At 43.9% G+C, this 21445-nt stretch overlaps 1 long non-coding RNA gene across 1 annotated transcript in view; it reads right to left on the minus strand.

Annotated features, from left to right (window-relative positions):
- LOC144149308 (uncharacterized) overlaps positions 1–19199 on the minus strand; it is a 37202-nt gene extending 18003 nt beyond the window's left edge. The window contains exons 1-2 of the long non-coding RNA XR_013318257.1: positions 19052–19199; positions 4018–4203 (exon numbers count right to left, since the gene is read on the minus strand). This is a non-coding gene — a long non-coding RNA (uncharacterized LOC144149308). The remainder of the gene's footprint in view (positions 1–4017; positions 4204–19051) is intronic.
- Between the last annotated feature and the right edge of the window lie 2246 nt (positions 19200–21445).

Below are 21445 nucleotides of genomic sequence, written 5' to 3' on the forward strand. Positions count from 1 at the left end.
AATTCCCATTGACGAAAGGCACAATTGTAAATTAGAAGATGTGGATATATTCGTAGTTTCCTATTGTTTCCCAAATTTCCACACGGATTATTCGACTACATTGCACGTGACTACAACCAGATTTCTTCAAATACCTTAAGCTCCATCCTCGTTTTTAAGAGCCTACTTAAATTCAACTTTATTATAAACGTAGCGGTTGGGCATATAGGGCGCATGTGTTAGCCGATGATTCCAATATTGAAGAGCTGACGGCGAAACATATCTGCGAAGATGCACTTGCTCCTACCTTGAGGTTCCCTCTGTCAACGGCCTCTTAAGTAAGCTTTGAATTCAAAAAGGCGTTCACATGCATAACAGCATTTTACGAAAGCTCTTCAAAAGGTTCGAATTGTATTTAGCAGTAATTGGACGGCTTTCCTGAGAAATGATATGTTTGTTATCGATAATATTACTAGGATTGCATCTACCAGTTCTGTTGTAAGAGCAGGTTAATTTTTCTAAAAATCGTCGCGGGTGTTCATTTATAAATTGGGTAGGAGTTTGTGTGTTGTGAGTAAATTACGTCAGGCAGACCTAAAATATCGCTGTGTTATATCGTTGCTCCCGGCTCTCACCTTTTCTGTTTCCGAGCGAAGTACTAAACCGCTGGACAAGGAGTAGCGACAAAGGACATCAGAAAGACCGACCCTGCACTATATGCGACCGTCGAGATAGCTAAAGTGGCCTTTAGACGTGAAAGCCAGCAGTGAGCTTGTTGAATTATGCCAATTCATCACCATTAGGCGCGCAATTGTGTGAGACAGTTGAAGCAGTATGTTAAATCATTGGCGCCTCCGCGCCATCATAAACAACTACAGTTCGTTATTGTTCATGATGGCAAAATGCAAATGCATTACTATTTATTTTTATGAGAGAATATACACTGCCTGTGTTTGAGCCGATTGAGGCGCAAAACGTTGTTTTCGTTGTGTGTTTCTTGCGCCTAAAACGCGCTTTTTTCAATTCCTTAAAATCCGGCTTATAATTAAAAATAATTTAGTGTACTAGGTCTCCTTATTTTATGAAACACCGCCACATCAAAATAGTACAGTGATGGTGATCATAGGTCTGCAAAACAGCATGTTAGCGGAAAAGTGTGTTGATTTGTGAAATGAAATGAATTAGGTTTGATCATGTGGTTGCCAGAAAAAGCGACGCTGATGACATTGAGGCCATTTTTAATGAAAACGCTGCAATTGGTTGGGCTTCCTGAACTGTTCCTTCTGTGATTTACCCCGGTGATTTCGAAAGCGAAGGGTGTCTCAACCCCAACTAATTATAAAAACTCGGAAATGGTGCACTGGTGGTGCATCTGGCTGCCAATGTAGAAAATTCAATGCAAAGAACTTGGGATCCCAAAACATCTTAGTTATTTGTTTATTGCGGCGTCTGTACGTTTCGTGCCGAAACAACACCAGCGACAGCGAAAGTTTTTTCCCAGAGTAGGCATGCGAAGGCTTCCACCTTAACTTAATTTTATATCTCATCGCGTAGAACAATGTGGTTAATCCCTCTGCCTGAAGATCATGGTGTCAACTACGGAGCACTTGATCCAGGTAAATAAAATGTGATGCCCCTGCCACCTGAGGGCAGTTAGGTCGGCGCCCAGTTAATATATGATGTCTCTACTTTGTTTTCTTTGGCGTAGTATTGCACGAAGGGATTAGGAAAAAAAAATATTTTTTATACGTACTAGTAGTTTACTTACTCAACAGCTGATTTATTTGTTCGTCTTCCGTTCTACCGTCTTGTGCTTCACCGAGGTTGCGGTTGATTTCCGAAAAGACTGCTTCATGTCAAGTTTACGATCAGCTTTGCCTTCTCCACAGTACCCTCCCGACATGTACAGGTGTTTACTACTGCTGCAATGCGATGGTTTAAACTTTAGACTTCCGAAATGTTTTTTTTTTTTTTTCAAGTAGCTTTATATGCCTGTTACCTTGTAAAAACTAAATGTCTTCGCAATGAAGAGATAGCAATCAGCTTTCAGTTTGGCATACGGGGTGCTCTTCATACGTCTTTAATGAAGGCGCTCGGAAAGAAAATTCAAATTTCTGATAGCTATGCAGAACGTGTGAAGCTACTATACCCCCAAAATTACGCAACCATCTGCTTTACGTTCTGGTAGGCGCCTTTTTTACTGGCAAAAAAAATTCTAACCCTTAAAATCAAGCAACGCGCTTCATATGAACACAGGCTTCCCGAAAGCACTTGCACCTGCGCTTGGACGAAAGCCTGTCAGCATCTCTGAGATGGTTCGCATTGCTGTAGTGCCCACTTTGTCTCCTTATACACGGTTAAAGAGGGCTGCTTGTTGTAAAAGTATTATAATGTGTTGTGGTGTTTTCCACAGGTATTTTTATTGCTTTTTGCGCGGCGCCAGGAATTTGATTCTGTGTAATATCCACTAGTGATATTGCTTCTCTAGGGTGTTTTGTGTTTTCATGCTGTTACACTGAATGTTTATTGCGTACTGTTCTACTTAGTGTGTTAGTTGTTGCGAACAATTTTAAGTGCAATGCACTTCTTAAGCGACCCTGAACCTGCGTCCACCGGCGATGTCCGCATAACATACCCACGTGGGGGATTGGCCAGTTAAGTGCGAATGCACTTCTTAAGCGAACCTCAACCTGCGTCCACCGGCGATGTCCGCATAGCATACCCACGTGGGGGATTGGCCAGGAATCGGGCGTGAGAAGGGCTAATGCACCCGTTTAAAGGAGTACTGACACGAAATTTCAAAGCTAAGATCCGCTCTAGCAATCAAGTACAACGACAACACAAATAGGTGTCTGTGAATAAATGCATTTTTCTTTCTTTGTAGTTGTGTGTGTGTGTGATCTCTCTTTCGCGAACATTACCGAACCGCGCAAATTCAACTGGTGCATTCGCACTTTCACATTCTTCCCCTCGGGGAAACGCGGGGAATTTTTTTTCGATTAGAACACAATTTGTACTGGTAGCTCGCAATAATTTTTGGGACGTACAAATATTTTTTTTTAAATTATCTTCATTTCTTTTCACGGTTGAAAGTTCTTAACAATTGATTTCTTGTGCGACTAGCATCGTTGGAGGAAGTAGCTGTGGCCGACAAAGAATTATAACAATTGACCCGTCGTCTTTTATGTGCCTTTTTTAGTGCACATTATAACCAACTGATTAGGCGGTTATCATAGCAGCTTCGCATAGCCGTACACAATATGAAAATCTTTGGGGTTGTGGCCTGTCTGGAGCCACAAACCATTCGCTCATAGAGAGCCACATCCGACGGAACAGGGAGTTGCCGTGAACAATCTTGCGTATTACAATTCGGCGCGGCTTCAATTGTGTAATTCAAAAGTGGCTTTGCTTACCAGAAGGTTTAAAATATAGAGGCTATAAATTGGCGAACCATGCTACAAATTCATGTTTCCTGATTAGGGTGTCACAATTTCGGGGGAAGGACACACTTCTTTTGTTTCAAAAAACAGAGAGTAAAGATTGTTGAAATTATGAAAAAGAAAACGTCTTCCCTTCAGCCCTGACTATTATTCCTGCCTAAGACAATGGTCCATTGTTTCTTCATTAAAACCTTCCCGAATTTCTAAACACATAACGAATCAGAAAAACGATTTACTACCACGGCTGAGTGCAACGCCGACAGCCTGGAACTCCTTTTTCGAAAATAACTGAGCGCTGAGCAGCACTCATAAGTAGACGGTGACTCATTAGGTACACGTTTAAACAACCGTTCCTTAGTTTCGAATGATTAGGCATGCTTCCAAAAATACGTTCGAAAGCTATATTTTAATCAAACATTCGCCAGTACTAAAAAGTCTTGGTGATGCAAATATTTTAAAGTATCGAAGCTGACATCCTGTACGTTGGTAATAAAATTAACCCGCAAGCGAAGGGATTTAAGAAGAAAACTACCTAGTTTAGACCAAAAAATGCTGTTTTACCTTAAACCACACATGCAGCCACAAGATTCATACTCACCGCGACAAGCTAACATACAATCATAACAAGAACGAAAGTTGTTTCTGCTTTTCCGGCAGTTCCTATATAAGTACGGTAGACAGAGCGCGACTTCCGGTGAATAGTACCAGTTCCTTACGGCAGATCCGCAGGTTCCATCACGGTACACCGGGTGCATGCATTCACCATTTGGTACCGAGGGAAAGCCTGGAAGAGGTAGCATTTTTAAGCGGTGCTATTTTGGCAGTCAAAATTATTATTTTTTTACGAAGACTAGACATCAACGAAACAGAAAATGAATGGCCTTTCAATGTCCGAAATTAGATAACGAGTGGAATTGGGCGCCGTGCAAGCAGTTCATAAAATAAAACATTTTTGTTTGTTGTTCGTGATCGACCATACTTTCTAGCTGATTAGCTAAATCGAACTTGAAATATTTGCAACTTTAGTTCTGCGGTCAAAAATGAAGCCTTCGTTTTAATCACGTGTCATAGGCATCTTACTATCTGCGTAACACAGCAACTGAAACAACTCGGCTGTTGACAACAGTGAGGTCGCATAGGATAACGAGGCACGCATGTTAAAATATCTGCGCAGCAGAACGTGTATATCAACGGTGACAGTATGAAGCCTGCCTGTGCCTACACGCTGCTCCCCTTCCTTAATGCACGCGTAAAAATGGCATGGACGTGATATAGGGTCCACGTGGTGAGCAGGGGAGTTACTCCAGAAGTCGAGAGTGCAGCCTAATGACGAGTTTACAACTGCTTGTCTAACGAAAGTAACGATAGTGGAGCATCTGATACACCTCGAGCGAAACCGGAGTGAACGCCCGCAGCGTGCCTGGCATATTAAGCGCGTCGTAAGTGGTCGCTTAAGTTGTTAGGTCCGGCATGTCCTGATCATGATGATGATGACTAGTGGCTTTCCCTTTGAATCGGGGCGTCGGTTGTCAGCAACCGACTTGCCAGTTTTATTAAGCTTACTCGCCCTACTCCCAGCTAACCTAATATATTTGCATCCTCTTTCTCATCTCCCTCTCTTCCCTGTTTTAAAACTCCTTGCCCCCACCCCCTCTTTTTTCTCCCCTCGCTGTTCTTAATTTTTGTACGTATGATTACTCCACCTGCGTACTCATCCCTTCCCTACTTTTCCTCCAACACCACTCCAGTCGCCTCTTCGTCACATTTATGGCCTTGATGTTGAGGTTCACCCTCGCCCCAAATCCCAAAGCCTCCACCAGCGTCGTTTCCCCGTCACCCCGCGGTGGTCGTGTCTCTGTGCAGTTCCTGACAATATGGTCTATAGTTTCCCGATCCCTGCCGCATCATGCATATGTTTCATCCTGCTGCCTGTAGCTACCCGTGTATGTGCGGGTTCTCAGACACCCTGCCCGTGCCTCGAAGAGCAAAGTACGGCCTCTCGTATTGTCATAGAATCCCTCCTTCTTAATTTCCCGTTTCTCTGCCCTATAAGTCTCCAGGGTTTTTTTCGCTTCCATGCTCTGTGCCCACTTCGTCGTCTCTGCTGCCTTTACCTGCTTTTTAACTGTTGTGTAAACACCACGTTCCCCTACCGAATTACCGTACCGCTTGGTCAGCTGTGTGGTCCTCCGTCTCCTCCGCGTGTCGACGCTCCTCATATACAGGTACTTAAACACCCTCCCAGCCCATTTTTCGTCCTCTATGTCACGAAGTCGCTCTTTAAACTTTATCTTGCTCTACGCCTCCCTCACCTCGAAAGACGACCAGCCCATATCTCCTTGTACCGCTTCATTTGTAGCTTTGCTGTGGGCCCCGAGGGCCAATTTGCCTACCGCCCTCTGATTTACCTCCAGGCCGGCTTGGGTCTCTGGCTTCATGCACAGAACCGAATTTGCGAAAGTTAATCCTGGTACCATGACTCCTTTCCAGACCCCCCTTACCACCTCGTATTTGCTGAAGTGCTCTATGCTTCATTCAATTCAATTCAATTCAATTCGATTTATTGTTCTATGTGGCGCTACAAAACATACCCAAAAATCGTTTGGACTTATAGCCAGCGGCTAGTAAGGGTCCAATAAAAAAATGCAAGAATTGCAGACACGCATGTCAGTACAAATCGTCAATAGTAAATTAAAAAAAACGGTAAAGACACTCTAAACACTTGTTAAAGCACATATTTCTTGAATGAATACAATTCTAAAAGCCAGTGAAATAAGCAAAAACACGTTGAATTTTTTCAGCAGTAACAACGGCAATTGCATTTGTCACGCAGGTTACAATGAATACATCATAATAAAGCACCAGAATCACTTAAAATTCAGGATGTCATCACATTGTATAAGAATAATCACGTCATTCGATAATGGGGTATAAGTGTGAGAAAACGTACAAATAATAGCTGCAAGCATGAACTCAAAGTGCGTCATTCATTTTATGGTAGTGCGTTTTTATTGCAACAGAAAAAATGTTAGCAACTTTTACGTCATGCGGCAGGCTGTTCCAGATCTTTACACGGGTAAATTCTAACATACGCGCACCGTACACATTTCTTTTTATGGCTAAGTTAAAGTTTCCAAAGGTATGGCCCCGTGTTGCGCGTGTAGGAGTATTAAGTGTAGACACGTCAAACGGAAGGTTGTTTTTTATTATGTTGTGGATACATTCAGCAGTTTTTTTCTCGTGAAGTAGATCAAATGGTAAGACGCGTAGTTCAGTAAACAGCGACTTGCTGGGTCGAGAGTAGCCAGAACGCGTAATTATTCTAAGAGCTCGTTTTTGCGCTCGCCTCAGGCGCTCTAGGTAAGTATTGTATGTCCAGCCCCACGACTCGATGCAATACGTAAGATGAGTGTGCACTAACGTGAAGTATAGGAGTCGCAGAACATTGGTGTCGAAGTATTCACGCAACTGGATCAGAGCAGAGCAGCCAGACGCAATCTTCGCGCAAACCACGTCGACGTGATGTTCCCAGTGTATATGTTTATCTAAGGTGACACCGAGGTACGTAAAACAGTTGGTTAATTCAAGCTTTGCTTGGCAAATAGCTAATCTGATATCAGCCAAACCGAGAGATCGGTTTCGCGACTGGAAAAGTACATACTTAGTTTTCTTTGTGTTGACTGTCAATTTGTTCCTCAGATACCAGTCTGAGATTGCTTTCAGTTCAGCGTTTGCGATGCTTTCGAGTTCGGTAGTATGTTTGGCAGTAATTATAATGGCAGTGTCATCAGCGTACATGATAGAGTTGGCTGAGGTTAATATCTGAGGCAAGTCATTCACGTAAAGGGAAAAAAATAGCGGACCAAGAGTAGAGCCCTGCGGTACTCCTGTTCGCAGGTACTGCATAGATGACGTCACATTTTTCATTGAGACAACTTGTTGACGGTTTGTAAGATAGCTAGCAAAAACTTCAAGCACCCTATCACGAAATCCGTATATTTTTAATTTGTTTAGCAAGATGTCGTGGTTCACCATGTCGAACGCCTTCTTTATATCTAGAAAAATAACAGCAGCTAGTTTGTTGGTGTCTAGGGCACTATTGATAGACTGGGTGAGTGTAATGACGGCTGAGCTAGTGGAATGCTTCGGACGAATACCATGTTGCTGCGGGCAAATAATATTATATTTATTTAGGAAAGTGTGAATACGTTTAGAGAGAATTTTTTCAAATATGTTAATTATAACGCTTAGAACAGAAATAGGTCTGTAGCTGGAAGGGTCAGAAGTATCACCATCCTTAAATACCGGTGTAACTCTGGCTATCCTTAATGAAGACGGGTATGTGTATTCAAGCAAGGAATGGTTGTACAAACGGCACAAAATTGGTCCTATGATATCACTGTTTTCCTCAATTAGTTTTGCAGAAATGCTGTCCAAGCCTACTGCTTTCTTTGTTGACAACTGCGCAATAACCGACAATACTTCTTTGGCTTCAATTTCGTGAAGGGCGAAAGAGTTAACAACTGGCGGTAGAGGAACACTGTCCAAACTTGCGACTGGAAGCTTCGAAGCTAGTTCAGGACCAACATTGGTAAAAAAAGTATTGAATTCGTTAACGGTGTCTTTGGTAACGATAGGCGGAAGGGTGGAGCATTTTTTTGAATTTCTCCTTACCTCGTTGACTACTTCCCACATTTTTTTCGGATTCCCTGAGGCATCTTCAATGCGGCGAGTAAAATATTCTTTTTTTCTAGCTCTCATTAAAGACGTTAATTTGTTACGCGCGCATTTGAACTGGTACAGGCAATATTCGTTTCCCTTATGATGTAGCCACTTATGATACCAATAGTCTTTTTTCCTTAATATGCGTAGAATTTCTTCGGTCATCCACGGACGAATTGGTGTATAGCGTTGCGACGATGCTACATTTCGGCTACTGCAGTCTATAAGCTTATTTAGGGTAGTAATCATGTTCGAGAACTCTATTTGCGTCTTCATGATAGATATCATCCGGTCTGATTAACAACAGCTTGTTGCGGAATAATTCATAATTTACATTGGTTCTGCGTGTCGGCATGAGCGTTTTTACCATAGGAAGTGTGTTAACCTGTACGAAGATTGGCAAGTGGTCCGAAATTGGTGTTTGGTAGACCCCTCCGTTTATACCTGTATCAATGTTTGTCAGCGCATGGTCGACTGATGTTGCCGAAGACGTTGCTATACGCGTCGGGGCGGTGATCAGGTTGCGAAAGTTGTACGATTGAAGAACGAGTGTGTAATCCATGAAATTCTTGGAAGCTGCATGAATGTTCATATCTCCGACAATTATGACACGAGTTTTGCTTTTCTTGGTTAAGGAAGACATGATTATTTCCATTTTATCAATAAACCCGGCAAGGCTTGAATGCGGAGGTCGGTAGACAACGCCCACTACGAGCCCACATTCAAGTTTCAAAAATAACGCTTCAAGTGCCGGCGAACAACAAGAAACTGATGATAAGATAGTGTATTGTAACCTATCTTTGACGGATAATGCCACACCGCCAGCACGAAACTGAGAGTCCCGTGGCTGCGATATTGTCATGTAGCCAGGAATTGTTATATTTTCGCGTTTTCTTAGCCATGTTTTAGTTGTCGCTATGATTTCGAACGACTCGTCTTGTGTACCGATAAAAGAAACAAAGGATATTCAGGTTTTTATTTATGCTTCGGACGTTACTGTGAAGAACGGATATGTTTTTTCTGGGAGCAATCATGGGCCAGAGTTAGTGTAGCTTGCTTTGTTTTGTGGGTGAATGCTAGAAGTGCAAGTAATTTTTTGTAGATCTGCTTCACAGGTAACTTGAACTACTTTTGATTTTTCAGCTTTCCTCATCAGTTTTTTCCCGTCCGAGTATTTCCCGTCCATCAGTATTTTCCCGTCCGTATTCGTAGGTCTCTATGCTTCATTCTGGCCGCGATCCGTCTTACTTTCGTCTGAAGGTGCGCCTCATGCGCCTGCGTGTAATCTTCACTGTCGTTCAGGCATACTCCTAAATATTTATACTCTTTCACCAATGGTATTTCTACTTGCTGCACTGATACTGTTTTGTGCTCCGCGCCGTCGTTAAAGACCATGATTCCCCATTTTTCTCTGCTAAAGGATAGCCCTAGGTGCGTCGCTTCTTCACCGCATATATCCTTCAAGCCCTGCATACATCAGTTCCGGAACCCGTTGTTCCACCACCTGCCCGTTTTTCATGTATGATAAGTCGAACCCCAGCGTACTGACTTCTAGCTTCCTTTCTAAACCCGCCATGTAGATCACGAACAGCAGGGGAGAGAGAGGACATCGTTGTTTCAAACCCTTGAAGGTGCATACAGGCCTATTGTATGTTATCCCATCCCACAATATTTGCTTTTGGTTCTCCCGGTATAGCTCCCTGAGTAAGCTAATGTATTCTGCCCCATTTCCTTCGTTCTCCAGGACACTCCATAGCCTCTCCCTGTCTACATTATCATAAGCCGCTTTATTGTGCAGAAAGGCTAACCACAAAGGTCTGTTTTGCATTTACGCCACCTCTATGCATTGGCTTACTACAAATAAGTTGTCATCGAGTCTTCTGTACTTTAGAAACCCATTTTGAAGTTCCCCTAATATCCTATTTTCTTCCACCCATTGCTCTTTTTCGAACTTCACTGCCTGCATTGCTAACCAGTAGAGCACTGGCGTGACGATTACTGGCCCACACGAACTTGGGTTTGCCTTGACTCCTTTGCCCTTGCACACTAAGTTCATCCTGGTCATTTGCCACGCGGCCGGTATTGCCTTTTCTTCTATCCTTGGTCTGGTGGCTTGTAGTAGCTTTCCCTTGCTCTTTGTAGCTTTCCCTTGCTCATATCATCCATGAGCAGCGCCATCTGAATTCTAGCTGCAATACTCCCCCAGCAACCCCCCTAGCAGGAACTAGATGACCACACTACTACTTTCAAATATACCGACCGGGCTGTTGTCCAGGCCCGATACTGGGCGGCCTGTTTTTATACCAGCCAACCACTCTTTCGGGGTGTGCGGGACTAGAAACTCCCAACGCGGATAAGGAGGAGGAGGGCGCTTTTTATTCACGGAGCGCAGTGTAGATGGCACTACCATAGGACGCTATTTCCGAGCGTTTTAATAGCTCACCCGGCTGGTGCGTCGGTGCGACCCTTCCGTCGGCTTTGTAGTTTGCTTTAGCGACGGTAAAGGGCCTGTTTTGGCGCAGCTTCGCGCCCATGGCGCGCCTACTTCGCACTGCTAGATTAACTTGTTCCACAGCAGCAGTGGGCAACCTCGATCAGACGGCATTAAGTGGTCGTATGGTAAAAATACATTAAGAATTGCTTTTGAGGGCGGGAAAACAAAATGTGGAGACCACTTATAGACATCTGGAAGCTAGAGAAACGCCACCATTTAGCTCTGCTGGTCACAAGCCGGACTGGGTTTTCTCAATTGCTGAATTCTAGTTCGGTTGGGCTTGAACACGTACTAAAAAGCCGAATGAAGCAACATGTTACAATAAATCTCGATTATATTATTCAGTCAGATTTCTCGTAATTCTCCGGTTTTCAAAACTTTTTAGTTTAAATCTGCACAAATGGGAATCACTAAGCTTACATGCCGTATTCTTTCGGTGTCTGCGCTTGTGTCGCGCGGTGGTGTAGCTCCAAGGTAGCACATCAGGGTGGCTAGGTTCCGCTGTCTCACCGTTCGAACGACCCTTCTCTCTATTTTCTTTAACCGACGCACAGCCGCGATACAGCAGCGGCGTGCGGCACTCGAGCCCTGCAGTGACCTTCGCTGCCTCGTTCGGGATGGCGCCCCGCGAATACCAGGTAACGGCTTGCAGAATCTCTTGTTTCAGCCTTTCTAGAGCCGCGTGTGTGAATTCGAGGGACGTCGCATGTGCGATTTTTGTGGGGGTCGTTCATAGCTTTGGTACCCAACCACCTTCGCAGTGTAGATTGGATCCACTTTTTTTGCGTTCTGTTCTTCCATTGTTTTATGTTTGTACGTCGCTTTAGGGTAGGCCCAATGTAGCTCTGGGTCACCACAAACCAAGAAAGCAAAGGGGTTCACTTTACTAACGTAAAGCGCTCTGCACCTAGCATCAACTATGACTTTTGTTGATAGCTTGGTTTGGTGTGTGCGCCGGGAGTTTATTAGAAATTGCCCCAATTCAGCGTTTCAAAGCGTGTTTGAGTACCACCCTCGAGTGCAGGAAACAAAAAATACCTTAACACAAATAGCCTAGAAAGTGGTGGGGAAACGGCCCCACCAGTAGCGTACTGGTTATCGCACCAGACCGGTATTCTGGAGGACGCGGGTTCGGATCCCACCCGGCGGGCTTTCTTTCACCTCTTTCTTTCTGACTCAAAAACTTTTTCATCTGTTACTATGACCCACCACAACCTCTTCTTTGCTTTCCGAGGTTTTCTTTACTGCCAACCTCTAGTTGCTCTCTTATTTAGCCGAGCGCCTCATTTTCCAATTTCTCGTTCGCTACATGCTGAGCGAGGGCCTCTGTTCTGGCAGTCTTGGTGCCAAAGGTAGCTTAAGAGGGCTCAACGCTGGTCGACCACTCTCGACATGTCGTAGACACTCGAGTCACGGCCCGGGTGTTAAAAAGACCCTTTTACCCTGAGTAGTCCGTGTGGCTCTGGCTAGCACCCGCAAGTGCAGGAAACAAAAAATATCTTAACACAAATACGGAAGAAATTGGTGGGGAAACATCCCCCCCGGTATCGTAGTGGGTATCGCACCAGACCAGTATTGTGGAGGTCATGGGTTCGGATCCCACCCGGCGGGCATTTTTTCACCACTTTCTTTTCGACTAAAAAAATTCTTCATCTCTTTCTATGACCCACCACAGCCTCCCCTTTGCTTTCCGATATATATATATATATATATATATATATATATATATATATATATATATATATATATATATATATATATATATATATATATATATATATAAATATATATATATATATATATATATATATATATATATATATATAGTGTGAGCGTTTATTGGTGCCTTGACTCATGAAGAAGACTCATGGAATGAATTAATTGCCATTCGCTAGTGGGACCAATCTCTCACCTGTACATACCCATTATCATCATCATTTGTGGATTATCATCATCGTCTGGGCTTGTTCTGCCGAGTCACTGAGTTCCCTGCGGACTGAGTAAAGAGACGTGCCTTGGAATTACCGTTCCCTTGTTCCAGCCTGCTTTCCTCTTACAATATATATATTATATATATTTATATATATATGAGAGAGACGGAGAATCAGAATTGGAAATGAGGCGCTCGTTGAAATAAGGCAGAGGTAAGGGTTCGCAATCAAAAATGAATCGGGGAAGGGGAGGGGAGGATATGGCACGTCATTGAAACACAAGCCGAGTTTTAAACACAGAAACAAAGTGGACAAAAAATTCCCGCCCTGTGGGATCCCAAACCACCATCCCAACAATACAACTCTATTGCGATGAACACTATAGAACCGGCGGGGTTGCTTCCCTATCAACGTTCTCGGGTGTTTATGTTAAAATATTTTATTTTGTGCACGTCGTGGTGGTAGCCAGCGCCACTCGCTCTACGCGGGCTTAATGGGACCTTCTTGTTAAACACCGTGACGTGACTCGAGTGTCTACGACATGCGATATCATCGGCCAGCGTTGAACACTCTTAAGCTACCTATGCCACCAAGACAACCAGAACAGAGGCTTTCGCTTGGCATTTAGCAAATCAAAATGGTAAATGAGGGCCTTGTTGAATCAAGTCGGAAATGAGGGCTGGAAGTCAATGATGCCCGGGAAATCAAAGGCAAGAGTGGCGGTAATTCATTGAAAGAAATCAAGAATTTGGAAAGAAAAAAAAAAGCGGAGAAAGAAGGGTCGCCGCGTGGAATCCAAACCCAAAACCTCCAGAAAATGCGTCTGGTTCGATGATACTTACGTTAGCGGCTTCTTTTTTATTGCGTGCTTAGACGTTTGTACATAACCACAAGAGAAAAGTAAAAAACTAAACCCTATCAGCCCGCCTTGGCTCACAGCGAGGTTTTAAAATGTTCCAAGGCACTCTAGATCATTCGGGAGGCAACTACTGTGGAGGCTCAGCCTTTACACGGAGCATATCTGGTATGTACTGCACACTTCCGATGAAGTCTTTACTTTTTTTTTATATTTCATATTTCATATTTGTCTTTCATATTTCGCACGACCATTCTCGTCCTCCATAAGCGGTAAAAGCTAAGCACCTTCATTACGTCTTACGGTACACTACTCTCAGTCTCCAGAAGGAGCAACCGAATACAGTGTGGGGTTAGATAACCCCTTTAACGTGGGCTGAAGGATGTCCCTGTGAAACACCGGGTTCCAGCATTCAATAAACGCATCAATAATTGTTTCCGGCTTTTTACACAGATTACAGTCTGTTGTCCATGGGGCGAAAAAACGTTTGCTTCTAATCACACATTTACAGGTAGCGTCTCGCGGTGTATTTTAATAAAAAATGACTTGATAGTTATATTTAGGGCTATTCTTCGAACCCTCCTGAGAACGTCAAATACGGTGCCGTTTCCGTACAATGACCTGTACAGAGGTACTGGCAAACAAACCTCTACCAGTTCCTTGAACAGGCGCTTTCTTGAAAGGCTACACAGGTATGTAAGTGACAACCGCCTTTTCAGAAATTCAAAAGACAGTGCTAGTTCTCCTAGATATCTCGTTACCCCATTACCTATATGATTGCTTCAGGACACAACAAACCGAGCTAGAATACTTCAACCGGACGTGAATAGCCGTGCAGAGGAATTAATTTTTTGGTCTCGCTAAAACAAAACCTTGCGACAAATCTTACTAACAATAAATGGCAGCGACATGATCCCATTTTCTCTATTGCTCTGAAAAGGTTAGTACGACTGGTTTGTTCCCAGCTGGAAGACCTGAGAAAAACAGCAAAATCCGTGTGTATTATTTGAACATTTACCCGACACATGCATAATACTTGTAGCATGTAGCATACTTTGGTTCACACAAAAATTAAGCCCACCTCCCCTAGTGGAAACCTTGGTGTGATGCAACGAATCTCATGGGGGGGGGGGTTCCATTCTTGTCTTCCATTGTATTGATTACGCTTATAGCAGGGATTCTCACACGAAGGGGAGGTGGGCGTAATTTTCTATTTTCACCATGCAATGCACATGCAGTACACGTATGCTCAGGTACGGTTTTATTGCAGACAAAAATGAGTGCCTTGTGGTCCGTAAAATGCACAGTTAGGGGATCGACGTTTGCATCAAGCAATCGTCGAGTACTACGAGAGAGTGCAAGCGTAATGCGGACGACCGTCTCCTGAGACCGTCGGAGCTCGGCATGCCACTTTATATTCACAGCGGCCGAAGGAGAGGAGAGCGCGAGAGAGAGAGTACTGCACATGCGCAGCGCACGCAGCGCCGCCCAGCGGCGCCTAGCAATGGAGTGAGAGCGCACTGCGCCAACCCGCAGCTGTTTGGGAGAGAGTGTTCTCTATCGGAGAGAGGAGAGGAGGAGAGGCGCAGCTGTGCGGAAAACGCCGAAAAGACGCAGGAAGAACAAAGGGGTGAGCATGATATGCGTTGCATCTGAACGGTAGCAGATCGTGGCACGGGTAAACATCGAAAAGTTCGCCATTTCCAGTTTCTTGTCTTTTCCCTCAGCTTCTCTGTCTCGTCATTCTAGTGCTGGCCAGTATCAGGGTAATGTTCCAGCGGCACTCCGAGCTGTTTTATCGGCAAAGATGTCCGCTGTATATTCGTTGAGTTCCTGTTTCTGTGGTGAAATCCCGGATATTAATCCCAAAAATTACCGCGCCGGATTTTTAATGAAAGGACTTAGAAACCTTAACTGCTGCACATACGGTTTCCCCATCCCTAAACAAACAGGTATATCATCTACGGAAGCGAGAAGTTTTACTTCAGCACTCTGCAGTTCGAATCCTCGCATCCCCTCCTCCTTCATTATCTTTAAGCACAAAGGCTAAAGATATATAGCAAATAGTACTGGGGATAATGGGCAGCCTTGCCTGACGGGACATCCTATGTTTATTCCTTCAGTTACGTTTTTGTCAACAATAATGCTCGCTTTACATCCTCCAAAGAGCATTTTTGTGCCCTGTAAAATAACTTATCTGACATTCACGCATTTTAAGGTGCTAAACAGTACGTCGCCCGATACCCTGTTAAAAGGTTTCCACAGACCGCGTTTCACCTTTGCCACACGTCAGGAGAAGGCATTAAAGCACTCCAAAACACTTCTGGCTACATGCACGTTTGTGCTTATTTTGCGGTGCCTAATACCACAAGTTTGATGTGTGCCTACCATACGTTGAATTACGGTTTGTAACCTTCGTGCTATAACCTTCATGTAAATTTTATAGCCTGCGTTAGGGAGGCTAACGGTCCTGTAAGGCTTTACGAACAGTACCGTTATCCTTTCCTCCCACTTTCGTATAAAACTATGTAAGTCTCTGAACGTTTGCGGAAGCACACGTATTGTGTACGCCTCCACAAGCACACCAATAAAAGACACTGCCGCCTACGTTTTAAATACCTTGTAAAATTCTCCGCTTAAGCCATCAGGAGAAGGTTACTTGACAACGCTCAGTTCAATATTACACCTTCTGAATTCCATTCTCTAATAGGTGCTTCGATTATTTGACATACGTCATGACATACGTCACAGCAGTTCTGCGAAGTACACTACGATTGCGCGCTCAATCATGTCCTCGGCTGTAATGGCATTACAGTACGTTATTTCATTTATTCTGTTCATCAGCGCATAGCGTTTTTCGTCAGTTAGTGCACGCATTGTGGGAATTTCCCTCATCCCCATTTTCTCTGCCCAGTGCTCTGACGATGTCTTACCTGTACCATTCAGTATCGATTGCTTTTAGCCTGTTTTTAATGTCTCTTATCTCTTGTTTCAACTCCCCTGGATTTATGATTTCTTCTAGCGGAAGGGTGTTTACTGTTGGCGTAAGGCTTTTTCAATCTTTCTTCTTTGTTTATCTAGAATCCTGCTCCTTTCCATTGCGCTAATCTTGACTTGTTCTTTAAAAAGTTTCTATCTGGCCACCAGCTCATTTTTATATCAGTATGCATATCTGTAAAACGTTCGTTGACTTTGGTTGTGAAAACTTCATCTGTGAAAAAGAGACTGCTCAATTTTCACAACGTCAAGTTCCATGTCGGTGCGTTTTGCTTCATTCCAAAGCTGCAGGCCACTAAGCAATGGTTGCTGTAAGACAAATTCTCGACCTTGTAATTGGCATACAGAGGCACTAGGTCGCTTGAAATATAGAGGCTGTCGAGTCTAGCGCGGCCCCTACCATGATCGTGGGTAAACCACACTGGGCATTTACCCGCCGCGTTGCACTGCTGCGCTCGAGGTCGCGGGTTCTAATCCCGTCCACAGCGGCTGCTTAACTGATGGAGGCGACAAGCGAAAACCCCCTTGTGTACGAGCTTAAGGCATACATTTCCAGACATACATTTTTCTTTTCATTTGCTAACAACTAACCAAATGTGCATTCCTAATTTAGGAAACGCGGGCAATGACTGTTTTTTAAAATTTTATTTTGGATCAAGTGTGCTTGAGTAATCCCTTGAGCTAAATAACGTTTATTTCTAGCACTCATGGCAGCAGTAATATTACCGCCAGACGTACTATTTTACCAGGTCCTGCGAAAGTATCCTTTTATTTCTGCACAGTGTCTGAATTGACAGAAAGCAGACAGCAAGACATAAATCAAACTTCGACGTCTGGGCAGCCTACAAAGGGCTTTCGCATTTAAGCGTTCAATGGGCTAATAGTAAAGAGCAACTGTACTTGCAGAAAGACTTACCGTTTTTCGGGATACAGAAGGGTTACCTATATATGCCCTTCTGAGTTCAGCAAAAGCCAAAGAGGTAAGTTAAATCGTGGCTTTACATGCTGCATAACTTTTTGACTTCTAATAAATGTTTTCTTAGCGGAGGTAAAGTTTAGGTTCATCCAAATATTCTTGCATTGAAAGGTGTATTTTTGACTTCGGTTATTTTCTTTGGCCGTTCGTTTCTTAGAGCCAGCACATATTTGGACCGAGGGAATGGACAACCAATCGAAGCACTAGCACTGCCATCAACTGCATTCGTCCTAGTTCCACTTGAACCTAATCATTCGTGTAAAAAGAAGTCAACTCTATCTATCCGATGGTCTTGAAACCACACACGGCCACTGAACTCTGCAACACAACAGAGCCGACGACATTGAGGGTAGAGACTGAATTATTTAACCCGAATGCCACCTATGAAAGACCAGTTTAAACAACTCTGGAAAAACAGTAAAAAATGATAATGGCTTAAGGTGTCTCTCTCTAAACTGAAAGTAACAGTGTTTGTGATTTCGTGTTTATAATAGGTCCACTGATCTGTAGAAGGTAACTTTGAGATATATATTTACTGTGGACTACGTACGCTAACTTAGGGGCTTCACGAGTGTGTAATACTATCGTGGTCAAACGATGTTAACGTACGAGGCACTGATGTAGAAAATATAGGCGGAGGCTTTGCTTTCAGTTGGACATTTGACATCATACAGTACCATTTGGCGCTTCCAAGCAAGGATTGCTGTCAACAATAACACTACATATTTACGCTGGTATAGTTGATGATGGTACTCCCTAGGAATTATTCTGAGTGCATGCCTCTAGAGTGCAAGTAAAGAACAAGAAGGAATGCACAATAAGTTCCTAAATATTATAAAATGTAAGGGCACATTTAATATCGTCGTGGTTCAAAATTGTTGTGGCTACTTATCGCGTTTTTTGGTGGTATGTTGACCTAGGGCCGAATTCTCTAAAACGGCGGCGCGTCGCTTTGAAGTGACGGGTCAGCGCCATTGAAATGCATGTGTTGTGGGGTTGGGGCCGTCGCTTTGTGGTGCACCTCGTGAGGAGTGACGCTGAGAAAAGCAGTGTGGCAAGGGCGCGAAGCGACACCAACTGCCCCCCGTCATTTCGCTTGTCGCTTCGCGCCCTTGCCACCCTGCTTTTCTCAGCGTCACTCCTCACGAGGTGCACCACAAAGCGACGGCCCCAACCCCACAACACATGCATTTCAATGGCGCTGACCCGTCACTTCAAAGCGACGCCCGTTTTTTAGAGAATTCGGCCCCTAGACAAACTTTCGCATTCCGCAAAACAAAGAAAATCGCGGTAATAAACCGACAAATTTTAAGTGTGTCACCTTTAATTGGCGCAAAAAGCTACCCATCGCCGACATCCGTTGCGGGTAAACTACGAGTACTCCATTCTTAACTTCCTAACGTTAGTTACTCTGGGTAATTGTCCGGTAGAATAAACTGAACAGGTACTTCTCACAAAATATGGTATGGTGATTTCCCAACGCCTCACTTCAGATAACGCGACCACTGAACGCATCCTTGAAAGGCAGCAATTTATGTAAAGAAAACATAAGAAACAAACTGTTGACATCAGCCTAGTACTCTCGCACTGTTGGGGCACCAATCAACGTTAAATATTAGTGAATGAAGAAATAGTTGAAAGTATTTAGGTTCTTACCTTGATCAGAATACAGGAACAGCAGACTGCTGATAAACGCCACTAGTAGGTTCATGTTTTAGAATACTATTCTTCTGCGTTTATTTTATTTTTGTTTATAGATATACAGATCTACTAGCTGCCAAGATTCAAGGAAGGCTCGTGTAGGCTGATGCAGGCTTTGGGAAACATTGAAACGGCGCTATTGTTCATTTGATGACAACAGCAACGGACATGCAACGCTATTCTGACGGTCATTTCTTTTGTTTTGGTCTTCAAATACTGCGGGCTCTGAGCAAAAAAACCGCACCCTAGCGTCCGGAAATTATGTGCTCATTGCATTTCGTTCAAGTGCTCTAATTTCCTTTGTTCGGGTTTGAAAAAGCAAAAAACAATACTGGGCTAGGATAAGGGCGCAAATATGACGTGCGTGGGTGTTATTTTTCGATAAAATCACTTTCCTTGCAGACGAACATTAGTTGCTGACTTTAGACGTGCCTCCATTGAAGTGGGGGTCCAGTTGGTATTCAAAACCCTGATCCCCCATGGAAGATATTGTTCTTTGTAACGGGTACCACAATTCGGAGATGTAGGAGCAGGCCACCGAAGTCACAAGCGGCTCGTTTGTGGACTTACGGCTTGGGGCAAGTGTTGGGATTCTGTGTGCTCCCGAATTTTATGATAATAGTACGTAGAAAATATTCCGCATGTTCCTTCAAGTAACAAAAGCTCATTTTAGTGAACTTCTACTCCTATGAGAACTCCAAAAATACACATGCGGCAAAGGAATAGTCAGCAAAGTGACGTTCGCAGGCGGTTGTCATGAATGTATTTAGCGGTGTTTGGCTGGCGAGCGCTTATGCTTCGTAGTAATCATTTCTTGAAGAGCCGAACTAGATCAAGAGCATTTGCGATTATTCTAGTCAAGCAAGACGATGGCAAAGCACTCTCCCTGCCAAGAGAGATAGCCTGTGTGGCATACAAACGAAACAGCAGTGAACACGGGCGTTGCTTACATATAAACAAAGAAATGGACATTCTTGAAAATTTTATTTAGGAGGTCTGGTGACTGGTAGTTGGAGCTGCCGGTGACCAAGGCAGCCCGTTTCGTTCAATCTTTCGGTGTGTGCTGAAGTGAGTTACCCAGTTTCGACGTCCATTGCTCGGTCGTACGAAATGTACGAACTATGGGCAAGGGATCATTCTTACAATCACATAATTTCAATGATGGTGTTGTTCAAATGCCATGCGCGACATTTTTCGCAATGGTATAGAGTGGGGGGAATTAGGTGCAGTTGGATGTCACAGGTCAAAGTGTCCGTTGGAATGAAACACCAGAAGCGTTCTTCAGATTGACAGAGGGTAGGATGAGCAGCAGAGAATACGGCTTCGAGCGACAAGTGCTTGCTACAGAACACAAATACAAACCAAACAGAATACGTGTTTTGTGATCTTCATCATCATCATCATCATCACCACCAGCCTATCTACGCCCACTGCAGGGCAAAGGCCTCTCCCATTATTCTACAATTACCTCGATTATGAGCCAACTGTGACCAATTTATCCCCGCAAACTTCTTGATCTCATCTGCCCATCTAACTTTCTGCCGCCCCCTGCAACGCTTGCACTCTCTGGGGATCCACTCTGTTACCCTTAATGACCAGCGGTTATCTTGCCTTCACATTACATGCCCTGCCCACGTCCATTTCTTCTTCTTAATTTCTACTAATATGTCTTTAACACCAGTTTGCTCCCTGACAAACTCCGCTCTCTTCTTTTCCCTTAATATTACACCTATCATTTTCCGACCCATTGCCCCCTGAGTTGTTCTCAATTTAAGTTGAACCCTCTTAGTGAGCCTCCAAGTTTCTGCCCCGTAGGTGAGTACCGGTAAGATGCAGCTGTCGTACACTTTCTTCTTTAGGGACAATGGTAGGCTGCTATTCATTATCTGAGAATGTCTGCCATATGCACCCCACCCCATTCTTATCCTTCTAATTATCTCTGCCTCATGGTTGGGATCTGGGGTAACAACTTGGCCTAAGTAGACATATTCGCTTACCACTTCCACTGCCTCGCCACCTATCTCAAACTGCTGTGCTGTCCCGAGGTGTTTGATCATTACTTTAGTTTTCTGCATATTAATTTTCAGGCCCATGGTTCTACTCTGTTGGCCCAGTGCGGAAAGCATGCTTTGCAATTCGTCCCCCGAGTTACTTAGCAAGGCAACGTCATCAGCAAATCTGAGGTTACTGAGGTATTCTCCATTAACCCTTACTCCCACCTGTTCCCAATCCAACGTTCTGAATACTTCTTGTAAGCATGCTGTGAATAACATTGCAGAGATTTTGTCTCCTTGTCTGACACCCTTCTTTATAGGTATTTTACTGCTCTCCCTATGGAGGATGATGGTA

The sequence above is a fragment of the Haemaphysalis longicornis genome, unplaced genomic scaffold (assembly GCF_048455015.1).
Source record: "Haemaphysalis longicornis isolate Haplotype H1 unplaced genomic scaffold, Haemaphysalis longicornis Haplotype H1 scaffold_8, whole genome shotgun sequence".
Classification (NCBI taxonomy): Eukaryota; Metazoa; Arthropoda; class Arachnida; order Ixodida; family Ixodidae; genus Haemaphysalis; species Haemaphysalis longicornis.